The following is a 22,559-nucleotide window of genomic DNA, read 5'->3' on the forward strand; positions in this document are numbered from 1 at the left end:
TTTTCTGTCTGGATTGGCAAAGCACCTTACCAAGTCTCAGCTTTGATCGTGAGTCTCATCCATCATGAGTACCTGCCTTTCTTTCTTTCTTTCTTTCTTTCTTTCTTTCTTTCTTTCTTTCTTTTTTTTTTTGGATTGTTTTTTATTAGATATTTTCTTTATTTACATGTTATATGATATCTCCTTCCCCAGTTTCCCCTCCGAAAAAAAGAAATAAAATTAAAAAAAAACAACAACAACAACAATAACAACAACAAAAAAATCCTGTTCCCTCCCCCTCCCCCTGCACATCAACCCAGCCTTCCCACAGGCTTCACTCATGGTAGAAACTCTTGCTTGTACTCAAGCAACTACATAGTCAATGTGCAACACAGCTTGGGGAATGGGTGATCAAGCTGAGGGCTGCAGCAGGCAGTGCCTCAGTGGAAAGGCACTCACAAAAGGCCAAGATAGGAAGCCCTTCCATTTTGAATTCATACTGTGGCATCCTAAAATCTGCCATCAGACGAGATTCATGATGTTCAACAAGAAATGGTAGCTTGGATCTCAGAACGATTATTCTGCTGTGTGCAAATGGAATAAAGAAGATGTCAGAGACACCAATTGAGAGCAGATGACAATCACAAGAATACAGATGCTGAGACTCTGAACTACGTTGCTGTGATGGCTAATTGTATATGTCAACTGTACAATGCCACTGGGTACCCAGATATTTGCCCTAACATCTTTCTGAGTGTTTCTAGGAAATTGTTTATGGGTGAGATGAACATTTAAATCAGTGGACTGAAGTAAACAGCTGGCCTTTACTGATAGGAATGATCCCATGGGCATCTTCTCTAAGATGTATCATATATTGTCTGTCCCAAACATGACACAAGTGTCTTCTACCCTGATTTGTAACACTGACTTGGTTGGGAAAACTCATTATCTAATATAAAACTCTATCCTTAACAGTTATAGTTGACTATATCATCTCATATTTTCCCTGTTTCCTATTAAGCAACATCCTAAGGACTGACTATTCAATATTCATTTTATATTCACCCCCTTTCTATATCTAGCATCCTATTTTGTATTAATGACTTCAGAGAAGTCAATTGCTATACCAGCCTTTACTATTAATATCTCTTTGGGCCTCTGAGGCAATTATTAATCTCTATATGCTGCAGATAAAAAGAGTCTCAGAGATCTGGAAGAGGAGGAAATATTAGCTACCAAGACATTAAATAGCTTGCTTGGGGCTATGATTCATTGAGTCTAAAATTCAAAGTCTAAGCAAACTTCCAGTCTCTTTCTTCATACTCTTTGTAGACAAACAGTTGGTGTTTGGTTTGAATAATTTACTTTTCCCTCAATTGAGGGGACTGAGATTTATCACTTGTGATATTTCAGGAGTGACACTGGAAAGTGGAACAGGTAATTTCTGGTCACAGTACCACACTGACCAAGCACAGGTAGTTAAGCACCACACTGACCAAGCACAGGTAGCTAAGTACCACACTGACCAAGCACAGGTAGTTAAGCACCACACTGACCAAGCACAGGTAGTTAAGCACCACACTGACCAAGCACAGGTAGCTAAGCACTACTAGTATTTTCATGTCATTCACCAGCACAATTCATGTTTGTTGGTTTAGACACAGTTATTCATTTGTCTCACTTGTGAATGAACATGCATTTTTTGGAAACTCCTATTAGCATCTGATCTGAAGGCAAGCAGTAAAGAATGAGGAGAGAAGACTACCATCTTGTGGTCCTCAGAACTATGCCTAAGTTGATAAGCCTGGGATGGGGATTCACCTGTCAAACATGCTCCCTGCCTTCCACCTTCCCAGACGTAACAGCAGGAGTTAGTTTTAAGAGGTAATTAGCTATAATGTACAGCTTGATCCTAAATGCCAATGTTGGTGATTTAATGAAGAAGTATCTGAGTGCCTTGCAGTGCTTAAAATAATCCAGAGATGGAGTGAGCTAGGCTCTGTCATACACATTCATGCAGCACAGACCCTCACTGTCACACTGACTGCTGACAACTGAGGTGGCTCACCAGAGGGGCTAGCCCCTCCTAATTTATTTTCTCAGAAGCGTATAAATATTCATGACACTCTGCTGTCTGTCTGTCACCCAGAGAGGCTCACCCTATCTCAGTATTTCAATTAAGAGAAAATATGCACATTTAGGTAACAGAAGATCCAAAGAATCAGAGGCTTGGTTTTTGTTTGTTTGTTTGTTTGTTCATTTGTTGTTGTTTGTTTGTTTGTTTGGAGTCTTTCATTCTAGAATGAAGCAGCAGTTAGTTACCTGACAAAATGATTATGATAAACTGTTGGTCTGTGGACAGTCACATGCCAGACTCCTGGGATAAAACATTCAGGAGAAAATACGTATTGATTCACTTTGGGGTTTTGTGACTCCATACACTTCTCAGTGTTCTTGAATACTTCTTGACGTTGGGCAAACACAGACATTGCAAAATATGAAACTGGGGACTGAGCAGAAAGCATCTTTCAGGTTTGCTAACAAAAAAAAAAAAATCAAGATTTCCCTAATCACAGGGAGATCCACCCATGAACTACACCATACTGTCTTCAGATCAGAATTTTTCTCTCTAGGAGTTCATGGTGTCTCCTTAGCATGTAGAAAAGTCATCATGGCTGTGTTGTCCTTGCTCAGGTGGGCGGTAGTCACAGCACTGTAGGTGCCCAAAGGAATTGCTCCTTGTCGATATAAAAGACTGCATTGTGAAGTTACACAAAGCTGGATGTCTCCTGAATGTAGACACCTACTGTTTCAGATGAAGGTTGTAAGTCTCATCCACATTCCTTCCTGTGACGGAAAATAAGTTAAGGCAATGTCAATTATTGTTGAGTAACCGCAGTAAGGTAAGGGATAAGAGCGCAGGCGCATCAGTGTCCTCTGAAAAAGACACGGCATATTAAATAGTGAAAAAAACATTACACTTTTTTGCAAAGCCTCCACACATCCCTTTTGATCTAACGAGGCTAAGATCAGCTCTGCTGGCAGTATTCATGTCAGGGACACGCTGATTAATTTAATATTCTGATTGGATGAGCGGCAGAGCTTTAACGCCTGTTAACTTTTTGGCAAGTAGCTCTGAGAGGGCGATAATGAGATTAACATCAGGAGACTAGATTTGCTTTTCTGCTGTATTTAATTACTACTTTGACACCAAATAGCACTGCTATGAGTTTTCTAGACAGCACCTTATTAATCCATGTTATGTCACACAGAGGAGCCTACTTTGAAAAACCTGTGGAAAAATGGGGCCTTTATGCCCTGTCCTTTGCAGGAAGGGGAGACATGGGTAAAGCTGGTGTGGTCATCAGGAAGTGCTTGACAGTCATTTGGATTTCTACCAAGTTCCTCGGTATTATATAACACAGCGCAGAAATCTCATGTTATATTATCCACAAAACAGTTTCATACTTACCACATCAGCTGATGGTTCCTTAAAACATTTTTAGTGTGATAAGTCTTACTTAGCTTAAGGAAGAATGTACTAGAGTGTAGATGGAAAAGTTGGCCCAGTCTCACACTATAGATAAAGTCTCTTGTATGCTCTGCTGTCAGGGTTGGGAATGGTGAAAGGAGTAGAAAGGAGGGGTAGAAAGGAGAAACCGCTCTCAGTGTAAGAGCTGTGTGGTAACATGTGTCTAAAACGGAAATATTTTATGAAGAATTAGAATATATGTCTGAACTAAAACCGAAGGAAGCTGAAGTGAGCTGTCCACAAATGTGTCTGGTTGTGCAGCCGGTAGCTACAACCTGTCTGACAGATATCTATTTAAGTGCAACTCTTTATTGCCCATGGTTAAAATATTAGAAGAGACCACTGTTGAAAGGTGAGCTGACTGTGTTTCTGATGAGGCCCATTTTTCCACAGACAGAAGGCCTATTCTCTGCACTCTCCATAATGAAGGGGTAAGACAGCACCCTGTGTTTCTTTTTAAGTGCTTTGATCTCATGCAGGAATGTCCTTGTCACTGAAAACCTCTACTTCTTATCACAACTGAGGTTCCTTTCAGTATAAAAATTTTGAGAAGCACAAATGTTTGATCTTCTAGGATCATTAATCTAGCACCTGTCTTCAGTATCTTCCAAATATAAACTAAAGATTTCTTAAACTCTTTCCACATTAGTATTCAATAACTCTAGTTTCCAAAATTTTGTTTATATTTATAAGTACAAAATACATATAAATTAGCAACTTATAATTTAGGTGATTCTACTCGTTCATTTGTCAACTCTTTAAACTCATTCATATTGTTCTGTTGATGTGATGCAATCATATTTTCTTGTTGACATGATGTAGTGATTTTTCAATTAGCAACATATTTGAATGGTTTACAGATGTAGACACAGATGTAGATATAGTATGGTAGAAGGTAGATTATGTAGTGGGTTTGCCTAATGCCGCTTGCATTGTAATGGTAAGTGTGGTCCCCAAGACCTCTGGAGTCTGCAAATAGTCCCTGTGACCCTGCCCCAATTTACTTCTGATTGACAAATAAAGATACTAACAGCTAATAGCTTGGCAGAAGAGACATAGGCAGGATTTATTTTTTCTGGGTTTGGGGTTGGAGGAAGAAGAAAAAGAGAAGAAGAAGGTGCAAGAGAGGAGGAAGGAGAAGCAGACATAGGTTAATAGTTAGGAGACCGTGGCTATGAGGGCTGCCCAGATGAAACATAGTAAGTAATGACTGGAGATTATCAACAGGAAAATAGATTCTAACAGCATGGAGAGTAGGCAGCTGCCCAGCTCATGCCCTCTTTAAAGCTTATTGTAAATATAAAGGCTGCCCCTCTCTCTCTCTCTCTCTCTCTCTCTCTCTCTCTCTCTCTCTCTCTCTGTGTGTGTGTGTGTGTGTGTGTGTGTGTGTGTGTGTGTGTGTGTGTTTGATCTGGGAACTCAATAACCAAAGGCAGGGGAGAAACCTCAATCCATGAATTAAAAATAATTTCTACAACAAGATTGAAACCTTATAACTGCTCTACATGGATACATCCTGGTATCTTTACAGTCACCAATCCATCTGCCCAGGCACCCATCTACCCACCCACCCTTCTACTCATCTATCCATTTATTGACCCATCTCCCCATCTATTCTTGTATATACACATCTGTCCATCTATATGTCTATCAATTCTCCAATCTACTTTTAATTAAACTACATATTCATTTATCCATTTACCTAATCAAGCCTTCATATACCAGTTTATCTATAAACTTACCGGTAGGTGCATCTGTCCATCATCTATTGATATATCCATCAATCCATTAATCATCTATCCATCTATCATCTTTCAGGCTATCAATCTATCTGCATAATAATATCAGTCTTGTTATGTTTATGTTATTTAATACAAAAAGTTTGAAATCTATAGTCCCTTCTGACAAGTGCTGGCATTGCACAGAACTTTTTAAAAAGTAAACACCACTGTTAATGCTCCAAATAAATCAGTCACTCACAAAAATATCACACTACTGTTTACTCATTCATTAATATAATTATTTGAATGTATTATGTGTTATTTGAAAGAAGACATAAATTTAATCAAATTAAAAGTTCTTATTTAAGTATCAAATAAGGACTTTGTATACATGAGACAATGTTGGATTATGTAATTGACTGTTCTTTCTTTTTATAAAAAAATAATGTTACATTTTGTTGGATGAATTGAGAGAGAAAAGGCTCTTGGAAATATTTTACATGATTCTTGTAATTCCCAAAGTATTTAAGTGCTGTTTTCTTCAATATATCTATGTTGTCATTTTAACCCATAAAACTGCTACCAATTTCACACCTAAGGCATTCAATGTTGTTTTGCAAGTGAAATCTGATTTTGCATTGGTAAGTTGCCATGGAAACAGAGTGACAGTTGGCCAGGTGCCTATTAGGGGGAAATATATAAGTGCCATTCCCCTGGTGGCTCACCAAGGGAGGAGGCACCAAGAGAGATAAGCAGGTCTAGTGAGGTCTCTGCCTGGCTCTTTTTAGGGGAACAGGATGGCTTAGCTCCTTTCTGGGTAGGTGGATTGGTCAGTCAAGTTTATCTAACTTCAGGGGATATTTCGTTAAATAATTACTGATGAGATTTCCAGGTTGTCATTTCAAAGACCTAGCATTATAAAAGAGTAATTAGACCACAACATGAGTAGAACCAATTCACATTTCACAGAATAGTTTACTTTGGGCATTTTAACTACCTATTGTTTTATCTCCATAGACCCAGGTGTCCACATCACAAGTGTTTCTCATACCCCTGATACATTGTGTCCTGAAAAGCCTCATCCTCCTCTCTAGTGCTACAAAGTCAGAAGTAGGGCTGTACAGAGAAGTTTCACAGGATCTATGTAGAATGGCTCTAGTGATGAGCCATTATCTGGGGAACAGGTGTTAAGGGATCCTGATTAGATCCTCATTTTTCTTCAGGATGTCCTGGGACACAGTCTCTGTTCTCATAGACTCTAAAGCCTGGTGCCAGGAGGTATGAGATACACATTTGTGTCAATGCAATAATTTTTAGTGGTCAGAGCTTCCTAAATAGACCAGACTTTTCAGGGGGAAGTGAGTATCCTGCCACTTAAGATGCTTAGAAGTTGGGAACAGGGATGTAAACAATATGTATGTCCTGTGAGTTTGTTTGATTTGTTTGGTGTGTGTGTGTGTCTGTGTGTGTGTGTGTGTGTGTGTGTGTGTGTGTGGCAGAGGCATGTTCATGTATGTATGTATGTGCACAAAATTGTAGTTCAGTGACTGTTCTCTCAGATCCTTGCAACACAAGTAACTTTGATACTTTTCATGGGTAGATATTATTCCTTCACATTCTGCAGTGCAGATATGAATTTAATCTCATCTCAGTTTGCCTTGTGTTGTTATTTTTTTTTTAACAGTGATTGAGTACTGATGGCTAGAGCATAGCCTTGAATTTAAGAGAGCTGGACTGAGTATTGACATGTATTACCAGTATTATTTGGGGACAATCGAACCTTCTTAACAGTGTAATATTCTGCATTGATGAAATAGGGTACAAAGATAACCCCAGTAAGAATATTTTTTTTTTATTTCTATGCTGTGATCACAGAGTCCACTCACAAAAGATCCTCCAAATTTTACACATTTGTTTTCATGTACAAACTCTGTGGAAGATGCCTTACATGGAATCACAATGAAGTCCTCTCAAGGAAGGCTACACAGAGATGGGTGAGAACCTTGTTATTGCATATCGTCTGCATGCAGAGGCCAGCTTCTTCTCTAGGCCAAGACCCTTATTAAGTAATGAAGTATGAAACAACCCTGATGCCTCCTCAAATAGTAGATTCTTTTATCATTCTCAGAGTACATAAGAGTTAAAGTTACATTTGGTCGACATACCTGTGGTGTGATGTCCTATGCTGTGGATTTATATTTCTCTGACCTGGTTATTCCACTACACATTTGCCTGCCAACTGTACCCACTTCTTCCTGATACCTGCCTTTGCCCTGAGTTATGAGAATTTCTAGATATTAAATTGCAGGGAGTTCAAGTTTGCTATCAGATACTTAGACTAATTGTTGGAGACAATTTGCATGCATCCGTCCATGCGTGCAGGATCCATGCTTTGTAGACTTGGTTTTAAGGTAACTAACAGAATTGAATCATTACTGTTAGGTTGTTTGTGTTGTGCTAGGTAGACTGAAAATAATTCAGGCACCATCTCTCTGTCAGGTAGTGGGCATCTATCAAGCTCTCTACTCTACTAGTATTTGGCATTTTTTCTACTCATACCCTTTACAATTCATAGGCTAACTGAGTAGACTACAACTTTGTTGTTGTTTACTTTTTATAAGTAAAGGGCTTTATTAAAAGCTAGGTAACCTACCCTTTTCTTCTGGTAGTTCAAGTTACTATTTTCTTCTCCAGTGTTGCTTCAGTCACTGCTCAGTTCTTTTGCTTATAGAATGGACTCAGAAATGCACATCACATCAGACATCTTGATGCTCTGACTCCGTATCACCCAGTCCCTAGCACTGTGCACCTTCATGAGAGAATCTGGGAGATGATTCCACATCTTCAGCTTTGACAAGCTTCAAAGTTCTTGAAAGTAAACATTTGTGCCTTTCGAAGGAAGGGATTTTATAGCTAAATAGTTCTACTCTTTGAGATTTCTCCTGATTTTATTTGAATTAATTTGTTTTTATTTTAAAGTAAGTTTTTGTTTAAATTTATTTTATTCTCCTCTTTCTCTCTCTCTTGTGTGCCCTTGTGTGTGTGTGTGTGTGTGTGTGTGTGTGCATGTATACATCATATGAGTGTAGGTTCCAAAAAAGGTATCAAAGTGAACTTCAGATTCCATGGAAATAAAGTTACACTGTTGTGAGCCATGTGTTGTAGGTGCTGGGACTGAAACCTAGACTTTTATTAGAACAGCAAGAGCCATTTAATCTAGATAGCCATCTTCATACATACATGCTTTGTGGAGAGGTGTTTGGTCCATTCACTGACAACACTCTAAAGGTGTTCCTTTATCAATCCATGCTCACTTTCTGAAGAAATCTTAGATGTGTGTTACAATCCAGTTAGTAACAAAACCCTCACATAACTTTCATATAGTTTAGAGAAAAGAGAGAAAAAGATTCTGAAATGACTTTGATAAGAATGAATTAAAATGACACTTGGTCAGTTGAAAATGTCCTTGTGAGTTATTGTGTGTGATGATGACTGCCCCTGGGCGATTCATCAGGAGAACAGGGAGACTATGATACTCAAAAGTAGCTTTCCTGTGAGCAACATCCAAGAAAAACAAAAAGAAGAGTTTTCTAGGTTCATGGTTTCTGGGGTGACTGCTCACCATTGTGTGTCTACTCTTGCTTCCAAGCTGCAGTGAGAAGAGAATCATGACAGTAACACAGATGAGGAGAAGTTTCCAACCTCACTGTGGCAAGAAATAAGACCTACATTTCCAGGGCATCTTACTATGGATCTGATTTCCCCTAAGCTGCTTAGTTTTAACTGCCAACACAATCTGAACCCAATCACCTGGGAAGAATGTTTTGGTGAGGAATTATCTCGATCATCCTGGCCTGTGGGTCTGCATGTGGGAAGCTGTCTTAATTATTATATGATGGAGAAAGACCCAGTAGACTATGGGTGGCACCATTCCCTATGCTAGCTCATGGACTGTATAAAAGGGAAACAAGCTAGCCAACAAACAAGCAGTGTAAATACACTTATTTCTCTTTTCTTCTGACTCTTGATATTATGTGACTATCAGCTTCAAGCTTTTACTACTTTGACTTCTGCTATAGTGGACTATAAACTGTAATTGTAAGATAAATAAACATCTCTTCCCTATGTTGCTTTTTACCAAAATATTTTTATATCAGTAACAGAATTAGAACTAAAGCAGTCCACAACTAGATCCCATCCTCTCCTCCTAGCCATTTATTTAAATTTATAATACATGATTGGATTAATCCATTTGTGGCCACAAAGCCCTCATACTCTAATCATTTTCCCAGAGCCACATATCTGCTTCTTGATCTAATCAGGGACAAAGTCTTCAGGAGACAGCCATTTCTACACATGGGACATATTTTATGAAAAAGATAAGTTTGAGTATACACTTTAATAAATAGGCATTTATTTAATAAATTGTCATATATTTAATTTCATGGATGAATACACTGGTAAGAATACAATATAGTTGCTGAATTAAAAGAACCTTGGGAGCAGGCAAGCTTACACACTAATAAGAAACTCTTAGAAGGCTATCATTGTTTTTAAGAAGCTTGTAAAAAGGAGGCACTGAACAGTTGTGGAAGCACCTTGCTTAGAATATGTTTAGAGAAAGATTCTCCAAGGCCATTTCTCAAACAATAGGCATGGCTAGAAATGCCTTCCAGTTGGCATGCAAGCAGTGTGATGGCTACTCCTGTCCTGGTTTCAGTCTTGGAGTTTACTTCTCTTTTATGCTTGCCCTTTGTCTTCCTTCCCCCATTGTTTTTCATAATCACTTCTTATAACCCTGCTCCTGCCTTCTCTGTTGTTTTTGCTAATCTTGCTCCTGAGGGTGAAAATATCCAGCACACAGAGAAGACATTCCTCTTGCTCTTTCTTTCTACCTTCCTTCTTTCCTCCCTTCCCTCCCTCCCTCCTTCCTTCCTTCCTCCCTACCTTCTTCCCTCCCTCCCTCTCTCCCTCCCTCCCTCCCTCCCTTCCTTCCTTCCTTCCTTCCTTCCTTCCTTCCTTCCTTCCTTCCTTCCTTCCTTCCTTTCTTCCTTGAGTAATCTCTGGTGAGAGGCAAGCCAGTAGTTGATTGTAGGAGCTGAGATACTCTTGTTGGCTCTCAGCCCTCTATATCTTCCTGTATCCAACTCTGATATTTAACTTCTGGCTCTATGATCATGTGAAGGTCTCACAGGCTTGCCTGCTGACCTAGAAGCCTCTTGACTTCACCCTCAGCCTTCTTCTCCACTGGCCAATGCTTGTTCTTCTAACAAAAGCTTCAGTATAGGAATGCAAGTATAGATATATCCTCTGATGCTAAACCTCTTCAAGAAATCCCATCGCCTTCAGAATTAATTGTTAACCCTTGACAGCAGCTTTCAGCTCAGTCCCAGTCCTGCCACAGTTCCCTCTGCTGCTCCCTTTAACCTTTTTCCTCCCTCTCATCTCTGCCTTTTGCCTCAAAAGGACACATTCCAGTACTCCCTTGGATCCTCATATCAGTTCTGGTTACAAAGTTCTATCTCCCCTGCTCACATCAGCCACCCTTTCCCATCAGTTTTTGGGGTGGACTTCGTTAGGATAGGGCACATCTCCCCTGAGAATGTACAGAAGCTCAAACAAGGAAAATTAAATTAGATGTATATGTATATTAAATTTCTCTAGGTCCAAGGTTCTGTGTGGTTTGATGCTTTGTTTCCTGCAGTACATGGATGAGTAGGTAGAAGGAAGTACAGAAGGAGTGAAAGTAGGGAAGACAAGAAAGGAGGAAGGGAGAGGCAGGCTTGAGAAAAATGAAAAAATGGAAATTTGTATCTCAACATGTTGATTAAATCATGAGGAGGCTAAGACAACAGAATTAAGAGTTAACACTTGAAAATCAAATTACCTTTCAGGGAAACATGAGAAAACATTTCTATAGAAAAACATTTCTGTAGAAAAACATTTACATAGCTTTCATGTAGAAGAAAGACTTTGGCTCTAATCTCTATATGGAACAAATGAGCTATGTTGAGAAAATCATGTGTTCTGGGTCCTAAGTCTCTTCTCCAGCAGAAGATGGGTTCACATAAAACTATTCAGAAATAATGAAACTCAAAACTCTTTGAGTCCAGTAGTATGTGACATGACCTATGTGGGTGAGGAAATGGAAGAAACCTTAGTGACAAAAGAAGGGAGCCTGCAGAGATACAAAACAGCAACAAATAGTAGACAGTCAGCATTTGGTCAACTCAGAGAACTCTCTGAAGTGATCTACATATTTTAAGCACAGATAACAGAAATCTGAGTGTCTTTTATATTCCCTGATGGTGAGACAAGGCTTGGTACTATGAAAGATTGAGATACTGGATTCTGTAAGGGATGGGAGGGCCTTGAAGGCCACTCCTTATTCAGGAGAACCATTGGCAACTAGTAGTATCCAAGCAAGGAAGAAGCACATCATCCAATAACACAGATGGCAGTAGATCCACTGAGATACAGTTGCAGACTAATGTAACACAGTTTAGAACTACTCAAGGGAAGAGTGTAGACAAAACTGTTCACATCTGCTGCCTACTTGTTGGAGGTTATATAAGGCACTAGTGTTATACCTATGGGTCCTGTGGGTGTTTAGCAAACAGACTTGGTTTGGATTCTCATTGGTATCTCGGTGTTCTCCCTTGCATCAAAACATGCAATGAAGTCAAAAATATATTGGGGACACTAGAACTGTGGGGTGTCTTCCAAGAATAGTGGTAGGCATGGACTGGACCTGTCCTGAACCTACAAGACAAACTGTGTATGCTAAAGCTAGCAGAGCCAGAGAGATTGGCTATCCAAGCCCCTTGGAACTCACATAGTCATGAGTGGGCTCCAGATATCAGACAGTGTTGTTATGTCTTATCAGAAAGTGCTCTCATAGCGTTCATGCTATTGTTACATCCATGGGCACATCTTGACAACCAGGCCTTCACAGGGTATATCGTTGTGTAAGAAAACTGATGACTTTGCTTCCTCAGATAGTTGTCAGGTAGGAAGCTTCTTGATCAGTACCAGTATTACTTATCTTTATCTTATGATGTAAGTATGTGATACCTTCAGCATTTGGGCCATAGTAATGACAGCATTGTTTTGGGAATATCTGCAACAACTCTGACAAACAACTTTAGGGAAACTATCCCACACTTGGCCTTAGGCTTTTTCTTCAACAACCTATGTTTTCCAGGAAGAGTACTATTGCTTGTGTAGGGTAACTTCAATTAAACATGCACCCGTCTCTTATGTGGGTGTGAGTCTTGTAAAATAATGGTCTCCATATGGCTTTTTTCAGACACCTTTAGTATTAGTTATCCTTCTACACAAACCTTGCCTCTCTTCTACCCTTCCATTTTTCTCCACACTTAAATCTTGTCTTCATTATCCTCCTTTTCTCATTCATACCCTTATATTCTACTATCCTTCCTTTTCTATCCATATCACTGGGTCCTACTATTCCTCCCCCATAATACCTTTCTTGTCCTTGTTACCAATGGCCCCTTTCTAATTTCCTGGCTGCTGCAATACTTTAATTTAAACACTTTGTGCTAGGTTTCATGGTAGTGAGACTTTATTTTCATAAAGACTTTATGCTAGGTTTCACAGTAGTGAGAACATGGGACATTTATCTTTCTGGATCTTGTTATTTCACTGAGCATATTTTCTTGTTTCATTCATCTACCTGTAAATTTCATAACTTTTTTTCAACCAAATACAATTCCATTATTATGTTTGATATTATGACATTGATAGGAGATTCTAGGAACTATGAATCAAAATGTTATAACTTAAAGTGATACATTTGCATGTTGAGTTGATCAGGGGTAGAATGTCCTGGTAAGCTTTAACTTTAGACTTGAAATAGTCAAGAGTCATCTGAAAATTTCAATTAAGAAACTAACTAGATTCAGATAATCTGCTAATCTGTTAGCTAGTGGTCACATCTATGGGGGACTGTCTTGGTTGATAACTGATGTAGAAGGGTCCAGCACAGTCTGTACAGCACCATTCCCAGATCAGGTAGTTCTGAGATGTTTCAGAAAGCTAGCTGAGAATGGGCCTGTGAGCAGTATTCCTCCATTTTTCCTGCTTCAAGTTCTTGTTTGTGATCATTCTCTGATTTCCTGTAAGGCTTGTCTGTAAACTAGAAGCTGAAATGAATCCTTTTCCTCTCTAAGTTGGTTTTGGTCATGGATTTCCTTCAGCAACAAAAATGTAACCAGAACATGGAGGTATAAAATTTGCTTCAGCATAGAGTGTGTGCTTAATATGCAGATCCTTCTGAGAAGTTCTGGGGAAAGCCTCATAACTACACAGAGTAGGCAAAATGACTATTAACAGGCCCCATTCTCTTGCCTATGGAAAATATAGCACTGTAAACTCCTTCCCCCATCTTTTTTGGATAGTAGATCATGGAGAGGCAGGGAATAACACATGTCCATGTGCTCAAGTGTGTGCCCTATGGTTAAATATTGTGCTACGCTGGATATAGCTTACAGTTAAAGCCCCTGATAGATCTGGAGTAGGATGTGGCATCAAGAATCATAAAGCCTAGAATACACATACTCTACTCACAAGGTGTTCTGTCATTCACAGTGTTGCTTTAGAGGTCAAGATTTTCTGAGTAAATCAGACAGTTGTAATAACAAGAATACAAGAATGGAAGTCTACAGATTCAATCAATGCTGCCAGGTGGTCGTGAGGTCTCTTGGGGGGGGGGGTCTCTGATCTTCTCATTTCTCTCTTGCTTATGGTTTTCAATCTTATAATTTTGATCCAGGTTTCTTCCAAGCAGCACGTTGAAAGAAGAGTCAGGATAAAAGGATGGTGGATTTTTAAAATAAGATCTCTTCTCTCTCTCTCTCTCTCTTTATTAAATGTTCTCTTTATTTACAATATCTCCTTTCCCAGGTTCCCCTTCAAAAGAAAAAAGAAAAAGAAAATAAAATAAGAAAAATAAAATAAAATAAAATAAAACCCCAAAACTAAAACAATTCCCTGTTCCCTCCCCTCTCCCCCTGAGCACCACCCCACCCTCTCCCACTTCCTTGCCCTGGCATTCCCCTACACTGGGGCATAGAACATGTACTTAATCTCACTTATAATCTATTCCTTGCTCGTGATTATACTCAGTGACTTATTTTAAACATTACTTTTCCTTCCACCATAGGCGTCTTAAGATTTCAAGAAACACACGGCCTGATTCTATCAGCAGGCTGCACTGAAAATCACTTAAAGCTAACTAACAAAGACTTAGCTTTATGGCCACACAATGTCATGAAAGCCCAAGGAATACTTCTATTTGAGATGTCAAGTAGTCAGGGAAAGATCCATCACTAGGGGGATCTTTAGGAGAGTGGCAGGAGGTAGTGATAGCTGCTTCTGATAGACAGCCATCTTTCAGCTTGTTCTGAGACAGACACTGTTGTAATCACTTCCCTGGTGTCTGTTTGATGGATCTCTCTATCTAACATTTTCTCTCATTGTTTTGCAAGTTAGCAGTTTTACCGAATTTTTAAACTGCACATTTCATGTTCTGTCACATGTGGAGTTATTGAGGAGTTCTAGTTCCTCTTTCCTAACAAGGCAAGGGTTCAGACTTTTCTAAAATTCCTCCAAACTCCTTGGCAGCTGTGGCTTGGTTTTAGTTTTTGATAATATTCAATTTAAATTATCTCTTTTATATAGAATCAGTGAATAAGTAGATGTGATTTATAATTATTATTAGAAAGTGAGTATTGGTATCCATCTAATTTCAAGTAGCATTCCACAGTCAAAACTGAATATTGCTCTCATGCTCCCCCAAAACCTGAAAGGTCACCCATGGCTCAACCCAGCAGGTGGCTTTTCCTTAGGGTGTTGTTCCTCTATTTCAAAGCCTGTTGTTATAAGGGCAGTGAGAGAAGAATTTTTACGTTGGATTTCTAGTAACTCTATCATATATTATTACACTCTATAGAATAATATAAAAATCATAAAATGCATATTTTCTATGTTGATTTTTATGTGCCATATCTGTGAAGTGCTTCCATGCCACTCTGTGTTTCGTAATTTCTATGCTTCTTAAATTTCATTGTCCCACATTGCTGGCCTATACTGGGAGAGACATATGGGGAGAGACATAGACATACAGAGAATAGAGGAGAGACATACGGGGAATGGAGAAGTTCGTATGGGGAGAGACATACGGGGAGAGATGGACAGGGAAAGAACTCACGGGGAAATCTTCTATGGCTCAGGACTCCTTGCAGACAGGGCAGACGACTGGTAAGTTTCCCAGGTAAGGTAAAAAAAAATAAAAGGGGGGGGGTAAGGTTATCGGTAAAGAGACAATAAGGTTCTTGGTGAAGAGACGATAAGGTCTCCAGGATTGGAGTGATAAGGTCCCATTGGGGGTGAATCAAAGGTGATGGTGTGGGAAACTCGCAGTCTTGCCCCATGTTTGTTGCTCTTAAGGAGTTATTAAAAGCAAAAAAGATAGATTTAAAGAGAGAAACCCTAGAAAGATTTCTGTCAGAGGAGAATAAAGTGTGTTCTAAAGCAGTAGAGAAGGGACAGGAAGCGTTAAAACAGCTGAAGGAAGAGAGGTCAGCAGGGTCTGAGAAAGATCAGACTGTTGAAGGTGGTTCGGACTCTGAAGGAGTTAAACTTACACTGCCACTTAAAGTTATAATGAACTTGGCTGAGTCAGTCTGCGCACAGCTGAAAAGGAGCTGATAGAGGCTGACTGAGTGTCTTCACAAGCCGCTCTTAAAGGGGACAACAGCTTTTTGTGCTAAACCGCTAGCACCTTTGCCCCTAGGGTAAACAATCTTAAAAAGGAAACTTGGAACAACTGTGGTTCCGGATGGCTGGAAAGGACTGATGGGAGATGTAGTTTTGTGGGTGATCACCTAGCAGAAACCAAGTCACCCTCAGGGACATGCCATCAGTTCCTGCACTGCACAGAGAATGAAACAAAAATATATATCTTGGAGATACTGAAAGTTTGTTTTGAGATTTATATGTTACAGAAATATACAGCCTTGGTGAATTTCCTCATCTAAATCGCCTGCTTGAACTCCTGGTATCCTGAATTTCAGCCTGATCCAGTTAAGACACAGACATCAGAAGACCAATTTTGTTTTTCCTTCCAACCCCCTTCATATCTCTATGCCCTCATTCAGCTTGAAGAAGTTAAGATGAGTTGTCTTCCCGGTTCCCTGGGCTTTGGGGCTAGAAAAAATTGTTACTAAGTTGTGGTTCTAAAAATGTAAAATGGTTATATTTGAAATGAGAAAGAAATAGCCAGATTTAATTGTATAGCTATAGAAAGCCTTATAATTTAAGTTACACTGTGTGACTAGAACATCTTAAGCTAATATGCAAGAAATAAGTAAGAGCTTTTGTTATTAAGTTACATTGTATGACTAGAACATCTTAAACTAATATGAAAGAAATAAGTAAGAGCTTTTGAATTGAGAACAACAGGTATTAGAACCGTGGGTGCTTTACTGGTCCTTGTCAGTATATTGGCATTGTAGTGTGTCTATGCGGGTTCGGCAGCAATGACAGGTTGTTTTGATAGTGCAAGTATTTGCAGCCCTGGGAGGGAGGCAATCTCCACAGGCTTGGTTAACTATTCTGATTGCTCCTCTTTACTCTCAGGATGCAAGGCTAAGCACTGCACTAGAGATTAGCTTCTAGCAGTCTCTTGGAGAGCACGTCTGATTGCATGTGGGTTGATGTCAAAGGTCCCACCTTCAGAAAAAAGGCATAGGACGGGCATGGTACCAACTTGGCTTCCACAGAATAGGGGCTCTGGTAAAAATAAATCACCTAAGACAGAGGCATGTACCAAGTGGCTAAGTAAGCCCTGTTTGTAGTACAAACTAGCTGTACGTGTTCTCGAAGACAGGTTTGATATTTTGCCAAGAGATATTACTATCAGGTTGTAATGCCATTGCAATGTCTTTCTCATGATTACTGGAGATCAGACCTCTACTCTTGCCTATTGCCTTTAAAACAAAAATGGGGAACTGTGGGGAGCCGCAGCTGCCACTCTATATACATATATTTTGATCACCTGGTCTCCGGCCAGAGCAGAGAGCATTGAGATAAACAAGCCTTAGTTGGAAAAGCTGTGTGCCTCTAGTTTGTTATGCAAGCTGGCATGATTTCCCACAGCCTATTATGCTTTGCCACATAGCTGATGCTGATTGGGACCAGGGAAAGGATTTAACCCACAAGGGCTGGGGGCTGGAGATGGATAGTAAGTATGTAGAGAGAGACTGGAGAGAGTAAGTATGTGGAGATAGGAATAAGTATGTAGAATTAGGGCTGGTGATGGGTTAGAGGTAAGATATAGATTTAGAAGAGTAAGTATGTAGAGATAGTAAGTAAGTATGTAGAATTATGGCTGGTGATGATGGGATAGAAGAGTAAGTATGGGATATAGAAGAGTAAGTATGATAGATAGGAGTAAGTATGTAAGGATAGAAGTAAGATGTAGGAATAGAACTAAGAATAGGAATAGGAGTAAGTAGAAATAGTAATAAGTAAGATGTAAGAAGTAAGATGTAACTAATAAAATGTAAGTAGAAATAAGTAAGATGTTACAAACAAGATTACAAGGATCCTAATAAAACTGCATGGGGAAGAGCTCGGTGTTTGCCTCCTTACTTCTAACTGGATGGGTAAGGCGGCTTACACCACATCAAATATAACTTTATACTTGAGGCTGTGGTTTGGGATTTGACATATCACCCTTAACTCCATTACTTTTTAAAAATATTTATATACAGGTTTCATTCCATCCCTGTACCCATTATCCTGCCCATTGACTCCTCTCGGGCAGCTAGGCATAGAAATCAAAATGACCCGGAGATTCTACCTTACACCCATCATCTAAAATCAAAAACTCAAGCAACATCACATGCTGGTGAGGATGTGGAGCAAGGAGAAACTCCTCCATTATTGATGGTAGTACAAACTTATACAACCACTCTGGAAAACAATCTAGTGATTTCTCAGGAAATGGAAGCAGTCCTACCTGAAGACTCAGCTATAGTGCTCCCGTGTTTACACTCAGAAGATGCTCTACCATACCACAAGAACACAGGGTCCTCTATGTTCATATCAGCATTATTATCAATAGCCAGAAACTGAAAACAACATAGATGCTCCTCAATTGAAGAATGGATACAGAAATTGTGGTTCATGTACAAAATAAAATATAATTTATCTATTAAAAACAAAGACATTATAAAGTTTGTAGGCAAATGGATAGATCTGGAAAATATCATCCTGAGTGAGGTAACCCATACCCAAAAGTACATGCATGCCATGTTCTCACTTATAAGTAGATATTAGCCATAAAGTACAAGATACCTATACTACATTCCTCAGACACAAGGGAGCTAAACAAGAAGGAAGGCCCAAGTGAGGATGCTTGAATCTCACTTAGAAGGGGAATAAAATAGTCATAGAAGGCATCTGAATGGAGGGAACTGGGTGGGAGAGGGGATGAGAAGAGAAATGAGGGGGTGAGGATTGGGTATAGGGAGAGACAAAAGAGAGGTCCAGAGGGCCAGGAGAGTGAATGGAGAGCAGAGGGTGGTGGGAATGGAGGAATTTGGAAACATCTCTCAGATGTGCCAAAAACCTGGGGTGAGGGAGGCTCCCAAAAGTCTTTGTGGGTGACTTTAACTGAGACTCATAGCACTAGAGATATGTAACCTGAAATGATCACCTCCTGTTGCCAAGCAGGTCTCCCAGTGGATAGACAAGGACATCAAACCACCCACAAAACATTTAATCCAGAATTTGCCCTGTCTACAATAAATGCAGAGACAGAGATGGAGCAGAGACTGAGAGAATGGCCGACCAATACCTGGCCCACCTTGAGACTCATCCCATGGGCAAGCACCAATTCCTGACACTATTAATTGTATTCTGTTATGCTTATAGATAGGAACCTAGCATGACTGTCTCCAAGAGGCTCTACCCAGGCCTCTGACTGAAACAGATGCAAAGACCTACAGCCAAACATTAGATGGAGCTCAGGGACTCTTATGAAAGAGGTGGGAGAAGGATTGAAGGACCCAAAGAGGATAAGAACTCCACATGAAGGTCATGTGCTTGAACCTTTGAGGGGCTCTCAGAGACTGAACAACCAACCAAAAAAGCATATACAGGCTGGACTTAGGCTCCCTGGACATACATAGCATATGTGCAGCTTGGTGTTCATGTGAATCCCCCAGTAACTGGAGTGGGGGAATGTCCCTAAAGCTGGTGTCTATATGGAATTCGTTCCACTGATGAGCTGCCTTGTTTGGCTTCAATAGGGAAAGATGTGCCTAGTCCTGCAGAGACTTGATGTACCAAGGTGGGAAGATGGGGGGAGCAGGGGCTCCACCCTCTCAAAGAAGAAAGAGAGGAGGAATGGGAGGAAATATGTTGTATGCAAGGGACCAGGAGAAGAGCATTGACCAGGATTCAAAGTGAATAAATAAATTAATTAATGGGAATCAATTGACAGATCATCAAGACAAAAACTAAACAGAGAAATAAAGAAGCTAACCGATGTTATGTATCAAATGGATCTAACAGATATCTATAGAACACTTCATCTAAACACAAAAGAATGTGCCTTCTTCTTAGCATCTCATGGAACCTTCTTCAAAATTGACCATACAATTGGTCTCAAAGCAAGGCTCAACAGTTCCAAAATAATTGAAATAACACCTTGTGTCTTATCACACCACCATGATTAAAGCTGGACTTCAACAAATGCAGAAACACCAAAAAGCCTACACATTCATGGAAACTGAACAATGCTCTATTCAATGATCTCTGGGAAAAAGAAGAAATAAGGAAGGAAATTAAAACTTTCTAGAATTCAATGAAAATGAAAGCACAACAAACCCAAACTTATGTGACATAATGAAAGCAGTGCTGAGAGGAACGTTCATAACACCAAGTGCCTTGAAAAACAAGAAACTCAAGAAGAAGGAAGACCAAAAGGTGGACATTTCATTCCTTCTTTAAAAGGGGGAACCAAATACCCACGGAAGGAGTTGCAGAGATTAACTATGGAGCAGAGACTGAAGGAAGGGCAAGCCAGCCTAAATATAGCTATCTCCTGAGAGGCTCTGACAGTACCTGACTAACACAGATGTAGAGGCTCACAGCCATCCATCGAACTGAGTACAGGGTCCCCAGTGAAGGAGTTAGAGAAAGGACCAATGGAGCTGAGGGGTTTGCAGCCCCTTAGGACGAACAACAATATGAACTAACTAGTACCCTCAGAGCTCCTAGGGTCTCAACCACCAACCAAGGACTGCACATGGTGGGTCTGATTGTTCTGACAGCATGTATATAGTAGAGGATTGCAAATTCAATCATCAATAGGAAGAGAGGACCTCGGCCCTGTGAAGGTTCTGTGCCCCAGTGTAGGGGAATACCAGGACCAAGAAGTGGGAGAGGGTGGGGTGGCAAGCATGGGGAGGGGGGAGGCAACAGGGGTTTGTTCTTGTTGTTTTTGTTTGTTTGTTTGTTTTTTGGAGGGGAAACTGGGAATAGAGAAATTTACATGGAAATAAAGAAAATATCTAAAATAAAATAAAATAAAATTTCTCTACAAACAAAAGAAAACAAGAAAAAAAAGATGAACTACTAATTAGTATTTGTCATCTTTAGGTATTTAATGAAAATTTTAATTACCAAAAAACAAAACAAACAAACAAAAAAGTATACCTGAAAGCTCTAGAGAAAAAAAAAAGAAGAAGCAAATACACCCAAGAGAAGTAGAGGGCAGCAGATAATAAAAATCAGGGTTGAAATCAATCAGTTACAAACAAAGAAAACAATGCAAAGAATCAATGAACCCAAGAGCTGGCTCTTTGAGAAAATCAAGAAGATAGATAAACTCTTACCCAAACCAACTAAAAGACAGAAAGACAGTGCCCAAATTAGCAAAATCAGAAACGAAAAGGGAGACATAACAACAGACAATGAATTCAAAAAATCATTAGGGACCATGAAAGACAGCCTAGTTTCTGAGCTAGGTTTAAAATTCTGGTGATCCAGCAAGTGGTTTTGCAAGGGAAGGTTGATGTTTTACCACTTCCTAGACACCAGGCTCCTGACTCGAGGCCTTAGCTCTCCATAATTCTATGGCCATCACTCAAATAAGGGCAATGCCCCAAGTCCCTCCACAGGTAGAGGACACGACCACAGATCACATAGCCTTAAGACTATTCATTTTAATGAAGTACCTGAAGGCCTGAAAGGCTTAGCCAATTAAACTCTCCTTCCCAGACACTCCTCCCTGCAAAAGTTATTTAACCTCAGGCTTGTCCTGAGAGAAAGTGAGGTATGGTTTCATTCATCGCAACTCTCTGCTATGACGATAAATACTTTAAAACCTTATACTGCCTCTTCTCATTGGGATCCAAGTGGGGAACAATGGAGTAGTTTTCCTCTAAAAAGCCATGTCTAATCTCCTGCAGGAGGCCTCCCTGCACTCTCAGACATGGTCTCCACCAAGCCAAGCTGTCCACCTGAGCAAGCCAAGGACTCTCTGCTCCACAAAAGACCCAGCCAGAGCTCTCCTCTTATCCTTTTCCCTTCAGGCCTGGGCTAGATCCAGCCCTCAGGGACTCACATTCCATTCTTAGCTATTCTGCAGCATCCAGTGGTATCTGGGGTGTCCAAAAGTCTGAGAACTTGTTGTCCTTGGCCTCTATGAGGGCTGGGACACCCAAGCTACCTCCAGCAGTTCTTCAGGGACCTCAGACTACACTTTCTCACCCCCAAAGCAGGGTCTCGTGTCTTCACACATCCCGACACCCTCCTGGTGACAGTATGGGGAACAAGCAGTCAAAACTCCCATGTCCTGCCTCCACAAGTGGCCCTAGCTTTGTGGTGGACTGGACATGGGCCACCATTTTAATCTACACCTGTATTTCACAACATTGGAAAATCTAAATGAAATAGATGAATTTTCTAGACAGATACCAATTACCCAGGTTAAATTAAGACCAAGTAAACTATTTAAACAGTTCTTCAACCTTTAAAGATATAGAAGCAGTCATTAAAAGTCTCTCAACCAGAAAACAAAAAGCCCAGGCCCAGACAATTTTTGCACAGAATTCTACCAGAAGATCTAAAGCCAATACTCCTTAAACTATACCACAAAATAGAAACAAAAAGAATATGCCACATTCAGTATATGAAGCCACAGTCATCTGCTACCTAAACCACCACAAACAGAATTTCAGACCAATTTTCCTTATGAACACTGATGCAAACACACACACACACACACACAC

The sequence above is a fragment of the Mastomys coucha genome, unplaced genomic scaffold (genome assembly GCF_008632895.1).
Source record: "Mastomys coucha isolate ucsf_1 unplaced genomic scaffold, UCSF_Mcou_1 pScaffold6, whole genome shotgun sequence".
In the NCBI taxonomy this organism is placed as follows: domain Eukaryota; kingdom Metazoa; phylum Chordata; class Mammalia; order Rodentia; family Muridae; genus Mastomys; species Mastomys coucha.